The 10,049-nt window shown below is 35.9% G+C and overlaps 1 non-coding gene across 1 annotated transcript; it reads left to right on the plus strand.

The window, feature by feature from the left end:
- Positions 1–9,349: 9,349 nt before the first annotated feature.
- LOC148294791 (small nucleolar RNA R71) lies at positions 9,350–9,456 on the plus strand. Its single transcript, XR_015835549.1, has one exon. It is a non-coding gene; the product is annotated as a small nucleolar RNA R71 (small nucleolar RNA).
- The last annotated feature ends 593 nt before the right edge of the window (positions 9,457–10,049 follow it).

Below are 10,049 nucleotides of genomic sequence, written 5' to 3' on the forward strand. Positions count from 1 at the left end.
GATTGTGTCTTCTGAGGGGTGGTGCCAAGTTTTGCGTTCTTAACTGTGAAAGGAAAATCTCTTTGAGAAACCAAAGTAATTTTATATTTATTCTTTTCTTAATAATGGAAGCAAATTTAACCTTTCGGTGAACGGTAATTCTAATATATTACACCACCTAACCTAAACATTTATCTAACCCCATGGGCTTCAAAATTTGTGTTTATATTTACACAAGCTTGAATTTACAGAAACAATAATATGACAGTTAATATAAAAAGATATAACGGGTGGCGCAAGTGGTCTTGATCGTTACATGTCTTCCTCCTATGTGCATATTATGTAAATATTTATGTACATAATCTAAAACTACGATGTTGTGTAGAATGAAAATATTATTTTACTTAAAATATTTGAGATTTTCCTATTAATGTTGGATTTGCTTTGGATAATATTAACATGTGGGTAATTAATTGAATAAGAATCCCCCTAACTCCTAAAATTTATTAGACTAGCCTACCTGCATGCGCTTCCGCGCGTGCGAGAGGCTTTTTTTTAATAACGCGCGCTACGCGCGACTTACAAAGTTTCGTAAATATTTTTTCACAATTGTATTTATATAGATGTCATTTTCAACAGTTTCATATTTTAATTGTGCGCGTGTGATAAATCGTCGTCTTAAAAGTTTTCCTTTATCGCCCGTATTTTTCTAGACGTTCATCTTATAAGTTTTATTTATTTATTTATTTATATTTTTAAATTTTATTTTTATAGCATGCAAACGGCTAAGATGGACATCTAGAAAAATATGGGTGATAAAGAAAAACTTTTAAGACGACGATTTATCACACGCTCGCAATTAAAATATGAAACTGTTGAAATTGACATCTATATAAATACAATTGCAAAAAAATATTTACGAAACTTTTTAAGTCGCGCGTAGCGCGTGTTATTAAAAAAAAGCCTCTCGCACGCGCGGAAGCGCGTGTAGGGAGGCTAGCTTTTATGAAAAATAGTTTAGGAGGAGGGGAGGCTATTCTATTTCAGGGCCAAGGCATACCTCTTTGACGACTTATAGAGGGGGTCTTAGCTCCATTTTTTTTTTTTTTTACAGATTACCCATCAAGAGAGATTATCAGCAGCGGAACTTGAACTTAGGCTTTGATAGCGAAGAAAACGATCCTTACCAACTCAACCAACCCTCGTTAGCATATTTGTATATTCTTTTATCATTTGCAAGTATGTATGATTATCGTAATCAAAATTGTTACGTAAGTTTAACCCCAAAAAAATTGTACATAAGTTACATACAGGCACATATTTGTTTTTTTTTAAACATAAAATAAAAGTTTACAAAAGAATATACATGTCGGATCTTACAACCAAGAACGTCAAACTAACATTAAGGGGTTGTCGAAGAGGATGTGGAGCGGTGGTCTTATTTCTTTGTTTGTTTTAGTATATTACTCTTTAGGAGTTTGCTATATTTTATTTTAATTCTCATGAACTCGTTAGGAGTTTGCTGTGTTTTGTATTTTAATTTTCGGCTGCGATACGGATCTGTTGTTTCTACCATTGCACAGTGGATCTGAATTGTTAGTCTGAGTATAGGCGCTTCGAGCTGTTGAATCAGGGGTTTGAGTATTTGGTTTAAGCGTAATTCTCTCCATATCAAATCAACATTGGTCACAGGAAATATTATTGTACCCCTTTCGGCACTTTTGTGGCTTTGTACTTAGGCCTAGTTTGGGATTGCTGCCGCTTTAAAAAAAAGTTGCTTCTGATGTGCTTTAAAAAGAATCAGCTGTAAAGTAAAGCAGTTAAACGTTTAGTAAACTGTAATTTTAAAAGTGCTGTGAGTATGAAAAGTAGTGTCAGAGCGTTTGGTAAATTTTACCGTAAAAGTGCTGTAACTATTTATAATGACTAAAATGGACATGATGCTGAAAGTGCTTTTTACTAATCTGTTTGGTAAAAAATAAAACTGTAAAGTGCTTTTATACTTTTCTCCCTAAAAATTACATTAATCTTTGCTTAAAGAAAAGAAAATTTCAAATTAAATAAATTCCAACAAAGATAATTATGTATTGAATAATTCCAATAAAGATAAAGAGATCACCACGGTAGTAGGTTCATACACCATCCTTCATATTGAATAAGTAATAAATATTTTTTTTTGACAAATCCTTTGTCCTAATAAGGTTTGAATTCCAGCAATAAAAAAAAACATTGAAACTAGGCTTAAATAAATGGAAATAAAGAAACTGTCTAAGAAGATGCATGCATTAAACTTGCAGCAATCTTGTTCCTTAATCTTTCTAGTTCTTGTGCTCCAGGCCCTTGAGTCATATGATATTCTTCTTGTGGATCACCCTCCATCTCCATTGCATTTGGGTTGTCATTCACTTTGTCAAAATGAATATCACGTTGGGCATGCCTCCTTATATAGTTGTGAAGTGCCATAGTTGCAATTACTATCTTCACTTGCTTATCGAATGGATAGCTTGGCATGTCTCGTAAAATACTCCACTTTTTCTTCTATACACCAAAAGTGCATTCAATGACACTCCTAAGGGAAGAGTGTACGTGATTAAATACTTCTCTAGAACCTGTTGGTTGAGTACCCCTACGAAAATCTGGAAGATGATACCTTTCACCTTTATATGGTCCCAAATACCCGCTCATTTGTGGGTAACCCGCATCCACAAGATAATATTTTCCTGTAACCAATAAGATATGTTTAATTATAATATAATTTGAAAGTGTGAAAATTCGAAGTTTAATGATATGCACATGTTTGAAACATTACCATTTGGAGGTTTGGGAAAATTTAAAGCATTATTTTGTAACGCTGATAAAAATACTCTTGTATCGTGTGCAGTGCCTTCCCAACCTGCACATGCAAATATGAATTGCATATCAAAATTACAAGTAGCCATTATGTTTTGAGTCGGTATTCCTTTCCTGCCAATATATGGTACTTGATCTTCAAGAGGTACTGAGGCTTTAACATGTACTCCATCTATAGCACCAATGCAATCCTGCAAACAAAAAGAGAAACATTTCAATAAATATTACTTTGTTCGTAAAACAAACGATAAATTGTTGTATCCAATTTTTACCTTAAAATGGGGCATATATCTTGAATCTCTCAATATCTCTTCGGGGACTCCCTTAAACTCAAGATCCAATGGTTTTATGATATCAACGGCCATAAGGCATACAATATCAAGTAATTTACCAAAGTATCTACTCACAGTTTCACCAGAATAAAAGTGCAGTTAGACATTGAAAGGTTGATCATAATAAAAGTGCAGTTAGCTTATTTTTCAGAAAGCTCATAGTTCAGCCATTGAAGCTTGATGTTAGGATCTTCCATAGTTGTGAACATTTCTCTTTTCTCTTGATTTAGGAATAACCGAGTTGCAAACAACCACAAATGGCTCCCATGCCCTGCACCAGGCAAAAACGAAACTGCTTTCATCACTTCAGCAATGCTGCTACCTTGGGACCCTTTCATCATCACTGAAGTTGTACTCCTATTCTCCATTACATCAACCACCCGCTCAATTTGTTGTGACAATTTAACAGCACCTCCTACCTTCCCCACTTTTGTAGCAACTCTATACGGGATCATCAGAATCATCACCACTGTCAAGTAGAATACCATCACATTCGGATGAATCATGAGTTGGAAGTACACCAAATGAAGGATTCAAACACACTCCCATATATTTTTCCCTTATTTTTTGGGTCTGCAATTTTGATATTATTCACAAAATATTAATGGAAGTCAAAGAAATAAAAGTTTGCAGCAACACTAGTTTATCATAAAGGGAATTAAAAGAAAATTGGAGCTTGTCGTTGGGTGATGATATCAAGTTTATTTATTTTTCAATAAAAAGGCACTTTTCAGAGGCCTTTGCAAACAAAGCCTCATCAGGTCTTGTTATTTGTCAAATAACAAGACAGAAAGTTGCAACTTAATTCCAGAAACGAAGTACGATGTCTTACTGCTGCATTCACAACCTGAAGCAAGGCATACTAGGGAGAAGTAAGTGACTATAGATAACAAGACAATCAAGCACTACCCATTTTTCAGTTTGGATTAATCAAGTTAGAGGAGATATGCATTGTGGACCCATCACGACTCAACCAGTAGACAACCATGGTGTCTGATCGGTTCATAATTGTATATCATTTTGTACCCTTCTAGCTTATGATTTGGTTATGTTTTTGAGTTAAACTTGTGCTTTTAATCCTTTTTGTGTTTATCTTTCAGTTCATTGAGCTTTAGGTAATAATGATGGCTTTAGAGAGCATAATTCATGCAATTCAAGCATGTTAAGGCCTAATTTGGATGAATGGATGAAGAGCTTAAAGACAAACTCATTTTGGCTACAGCCCCCTGCCAGTCCAGTTCCGTAGGTCATATTGCAAGCTTTGTTTCAACAACCTACATAGCTCGAATGAGGCCACATTCTTCATGAAAGTTGTTCCAATTGGTGTGTCCTATAACATATCCAAAATTCAGCCCCATTGGATAAATCTGGAGTCCGTTACCTAGCAAACACAGAACCATGCTCAGGATGGATCTTATCAGCGCGCAAAATGAGTTAGCAATTTGTTTTGGCCTTAACTTCCTCCTCCGACCTTGGATTGGCCCAAATGATATATGGCTGGAAAGAAGACATTCTGAACTTCAAGTTTGAGTGCTTAAAGTCTTAATTTGATTAAGAGAAGCCCAAGTTGTAAGCCCTTGAAGTTGCTGGTCATGCTGACCTCAGCATGTGCTGGTTGGATGCTTGGTCATGGTGAGCTAGGTATGAGCTATCATTTCTGGTTGGAAGCTTGGTCATGGTGACATGAAGATGAGCTAGGGCTGCTGGTGGGATCTATTGGTGAAGTGCATCAACCAATTCAAGATTTTCTAATACAAGTGCATCACCCAATTTAGATTTTCTAATACAAGTGCATCAACCATTTCAGATTTTATAAAACAAGTGTTGTATGCATTAGCCATATTGAATTCAGATTTTCACTTCCCCTAGGCCTATAAATAGGGAAGTTCTCTAAGCTTGTAAACACACCCCAAGGGGGGGAGCTCTCAAACACTTCTCTAGAGCTCCCTTCCCTTCTCTCCCTCAAATTCTCTTAGTTTCCTTTCAAGTTGTCAATTGTTGTAACAATAATGTTTTTACTAAATTTTCCTTCAAGTTTTCTTAGTTCCACTCTACTTTTCATTATGTAAATTCTTTTCTTAAGTTTTCAAGTTGAATTAGTTTCCAAGTTTCAATTATGGTTTTTGTTCTTATTCATTATGCTTATAAGTTAATATGCTAGTTTGAATGATTGATCACCATTTAGGCTTGCATGTTAGCTATCTTGGTTTGAATTAAGAGTATACACCATGCTTTAATTCGAATTGAACTATGAATAGGAAGAGTATGTATGGACATTCGACAACAGGGATTAGATACATACTTGGTTGTTTAAAATGTTCTTCTATGCTTAATGGGTTCCTAATGCTTAATTTTAGGTTAGACAACAAATGATCAAATTAGGGAATTAGGAACACAAGGTTATGACCACACACCATGGCTTAATCATACTTTAGCTAGAATCAATCCATTAATCTAATTGAACTTGGGAACTTATTTGCTTGAGTTATTTCTTTTTTTCTTGTTGTATTTATTTCCTTTCTTTTTCATTTCTGTTTTGTGTAGGGAAACTAAATTGGATCATTCAATCACCAATCCCTGTGGAATCGACCTCGCACTTACATACGCTAAACTACCAACGGTTCGTGCACTTGCGAGTATCACAAGTTGAGGATGCAACTGAATCCATTTTGGTGCAGCTGTATAAACACAACAGTGTCCACACGAAAACTTCCTGGCATGGACATCTTCATGCTTGAAGAAACCATGGACAACCAGTATAAAAAATCTGGACATATATAAAACCATGGACGTATATAAAACCAGTAGAAACCATGGACAACCAGTAGGAAAAGAAAAAAGAAAAAACAGAAGAGCAGCACGTATATAAAAAGTTTGAGAAATTGAAGAGATTGAATAATCTACCTTGTGAAAGAGATTGAGAGAGATTGAGCGAATGGTTGTCTCCAAACTTGGGAGGCTACGGGAAGAAACTTGGGAGGCTACGTGAAGATGAACTTTGGTGTCTACAGATTTGAGAGAAATACATGAGGATAGATTTCTAACCTAATAAGGGTATTTGTGGAATTGCGAAATTTTCATTAAAGGGAGCGCGCTGCTTCAATTGAAAGCAGCTTTAAAAAGCAACCCCGAGGTTGCTTTTAAAAGCTGCTGTCAAAAGACCATTGCTTTCAAAATAAGCAGGATATTTTATTTTAACCAAACACCTTAAACCGCTTAACTTTAAAGTTAAGCAGGTTTTTGGCCAAAAAGAGCAATCCCAAACGGGGCCTTATTATGTTCCATCAATAAATACTATCGCTTTTTCTCAACGAAAATAAAAAAGTAATAACTAACATCAGCAGGTAGGTATTAAACCAAATACAAGTGTTATCATAAGAATGTCTCTTCTTAATCAAGAAATCGGCTAACATATTAGCTATTTATAACGAAAAGAAACTTAATCAAATGGCTGGATAAAAATTGTCTAAAGATTCCATGGAGATGAAATCATCTTATTAAGAATTTGGATCCAGGTCATGGAATCACCTTAATCAAATGGATGAATAAGAATTGTCTAAAGATTCCATGGAGCTAAAATCATCTTATTAAGAATTTGGATCCAGATCTTGGAATCACCTTCGACTTTAGAAATTTAATGTGTCTCCTCATAGCACAGATGAAAACCTTTAGCGACAAAAAATCTGATGAACAGTCGTCGCTAAAACTCTTTTGTGACGAAAAATCTTCAAATTTCTTGGCAAATAACAACTAGCTTTTTTGGGTTTTAGGCCATTTTTTTAGCTTCAAATCTTCCTAAAACGTCATGTAAACCACTTGAGACCCCCAAAATTGTTTCTAATCATCATAATAACCATTCTAAACATGTTGGCGGCTTCAAATTTACCTAAAAAAATAAGAAAAGAAAAAAAGGTAAAATTTTTGATTTTGACCAAAATAAGATCATAATAACCTATTTTGCTATTTTCTGGGTTTTAAAGTCATCTAATGACCAAAACAACTCCTGTAACACATCTGCAATCATCTTGGGGCTAGAAAAGTTGAGAAATTTTCTTTGACACAAAAAATCTTTTCTTTGGAACACAAAATCTTTTTTTTTTTTCTTTATGACTCAAAACTAAATTAACAACAAAAATAACAAAATTCCACACCCCCAAACCTAAACTAAACATTGTCATCAATGTTTAAAGTATATGCATGCAATGATTAGGAAAGGCATAGAGGGATGGAAAATAAAGAACAAAAAAAAAAAAAATATTGAAAAGAAAGGAACGAAGGTACCTAGTTGGGTTGCCTCCCAACAAGCGCTTGGTTTATAGTCCACAGCCCGACTTTTGTAATGATTATCACCCGGGATCATGGAGAGCGAAGGTCTCCTTTTGTTGATTGCAATTTTATTCCAAGTATCTTTTCAAAGTGAGGGTTGGTGCGGCAATGGTGCTTCGGACGACCTTGGTTTCCAACGAGTTCACCATTTCAAGCACGTGTGGCTCCTCTCCTACCTCCATCTCATGAACCAAACTTGCTTTTAGTGGATCTTTTGGGTAGTCTGCTCTGAATTGTCGTCGACCAACATGATCTACTGCTTCTAAATGGAAACAATACTCTGAATCAATGGGGTACTTGGTTGCATCAAAAACTTTGAATTCCACCTCTTGATCGGCATCTTGTAAGATTAAAGAACTTTTTTTACGTCAATTATCATTCTTTTCGTAATGAGGAATGGGCGGTCTAAAATAATTGGAGTGTCGACATTTTCTTCCATATCCAAAACTATGAAATCTTCTAGGAATATGAATTTATCCACCTTCACTAGTACATCTTCAAGAATGTCGTGAGGATATGTAAGTGATCTATCTGCCATCTGCGAAGAAATAGTAGTTTTCTTAATTTCCCCCAAACCAATTCTTTTAGCTATAGACAAAGGCATTAAATTAATACTAGAACCTAGATCACACAATGCTCTTTGAAAAGAAATAGTGCCAATGGTGCAAGGAATATAAAACCACCCTAGATCCTTTCGCTTAGGTGGTAGTTGCCTTTTCATTGCTATTCTACACTCCTCCGTCAATTCCACCATCTCTGTAACGTCTCTTTTTGCTTAAGATGTCCTTGAGGAACTTTCCATAGCTTGGCATTTGCTTTAGTGCTTCAATAAATGGAACGGTAATTTACAATTTCTTGAAAATTTCAAGAAATTTGGAAAACTTTGCATCCTTCTTATTTTTCTTTAGGCGTTGCGGAAAAGGAATTGGCGGAACGTAGGATTTTGGAGTAAGATTTGTGGATGGTGGTTGCTCAGTTTTTGCTGAATTTCCAGTGGAGATCACGACGATGGGTTGAAGTGGTCCGGCTGCAGGTAGGCTATTTTCAGCTGATTTTTCTGTAGTTTTTAGATGTTGCTGCTCTGTTTCTGCGTCTAAATCTACAGCGGTTTTTATTGGCCTCCCATTTCGGAGTGTGATTGCCTTCACATGCTCCTGAATTTTTGGATCAACCTCGGATTGGCTCGGCAAAACTCCTCTCTCTCTTACTGTGAGTGCATTAGCCAATTGACCCATTTAAACTTCTAAATTTCTAATGGAAGCAGCGTGGTTTTGTAGGGTCGTCTCCGTCCTACTCATGAATTGATTTGTATTTGTGGCGAGCTGTGTGATTATGTTCTCCAAGTTATTTTTCTTCTCTTGTGGTTGAAATCCCAGTGGTGGTCTTTGCACATTCTTATTATTGCTCCAAGATAAATTGGGGTGCCTTTGCCATCCCGGATTATATGTGTTGGAAAATGGATCATTGCCGGGATGTCTATAGCTATTCACCATGTTGGATTGTTCTTGCAAAAATTCTGGAAAATCAACTCCATGAGGACACGATATGGTGGCATGACCGGGAACAACACAAATGGAGCAAATCTCATGTGTTGGTACTCTCCCATTCATAGCAAGCAAGGCATGCAATTTACTGGTTATAGCGTCAACTTGCTCTTTAGAAGCAAAAGCATTAGAACTACCAAATTCATAAATTCCAGCACGTTTACCTCTTGCATCAGAATGCTGTGTTTCTGTCAAACAAAGTTTGACATTCAGTTGGCGTCTTGTTCTTAATAAATCCACCTGCATAATTATTCACTGCAGCCCTTACTTGAAATGGTTAGTGCCTTGTAAAAAATATGCATGAGAACTAGAATAGGCAAACCATGGTGAGGACATTGTATTAAAAAATTATTGAACCGTTCCCAAGCTTCTGAAAATGACTCACCGGCATGTTGACTGAATTGCATGATTTTATCCCTTAGTGCATCAGTTTTCTGAGTCGAAAAGAACTTATCCAAGAACTTGTTATGAACCTCCGTCCAGCTAGTCAATAATCCAGGCCTTAAGGAGTTTAGCCACGTCTTTGCTTTATCTTTCACAATGTAGGGAAAGACTTTCATCCTGAGATGTTCTTCGGTGACTCCCCTATCAAAGCCATGTTAGAAACTATGTTAAAAAATGTCTCCAATATGAGCTAAGGGATATTCAGAACTTAATCCATGGAAAGAAGGCATCATATTAAAGTGGATATTTTTCAATTCATAATTCCTGGAAGCTGCAAGGAGAACGATGCTTGAAGGTGACATCGGAATTGTTGGGATATCAAGGTCTCCCATTGTTTCATTCAGTACTAGGGCCATCTCTTCTTCTTCTTCTTGTTGATTCTTCTTTTCCTTGTCTTGTTTTTGTCTCCTACGAATTGCTTGAAGCTTTTGTTCAATCTTAGGTTCCAATAAGGAGAAGATAATAGAATTGAAGAAGGAAACAAAACCCAAACACAATTAGGAAAATAAGTTTAATTGTAAAACCCAAAGGAAATTGGAAAGAAACTTTAATAAAAGGAACAGAAAGTTGAATG

The sequence above is a fragment of the Prunus avium genome, chromosome 4 (genome assembly GCF_965620075.1).
Source record: "Prunus avium chromosome 4, drPruAviu1.hap1.1, whole genome shotgun sequence".
Lineage (NCBI taxonomy): Eukaryota > Viridiplantae > Streptophyta > Magnoliopsida > Rosales > Rosaceae > Prunus > Prunus avium.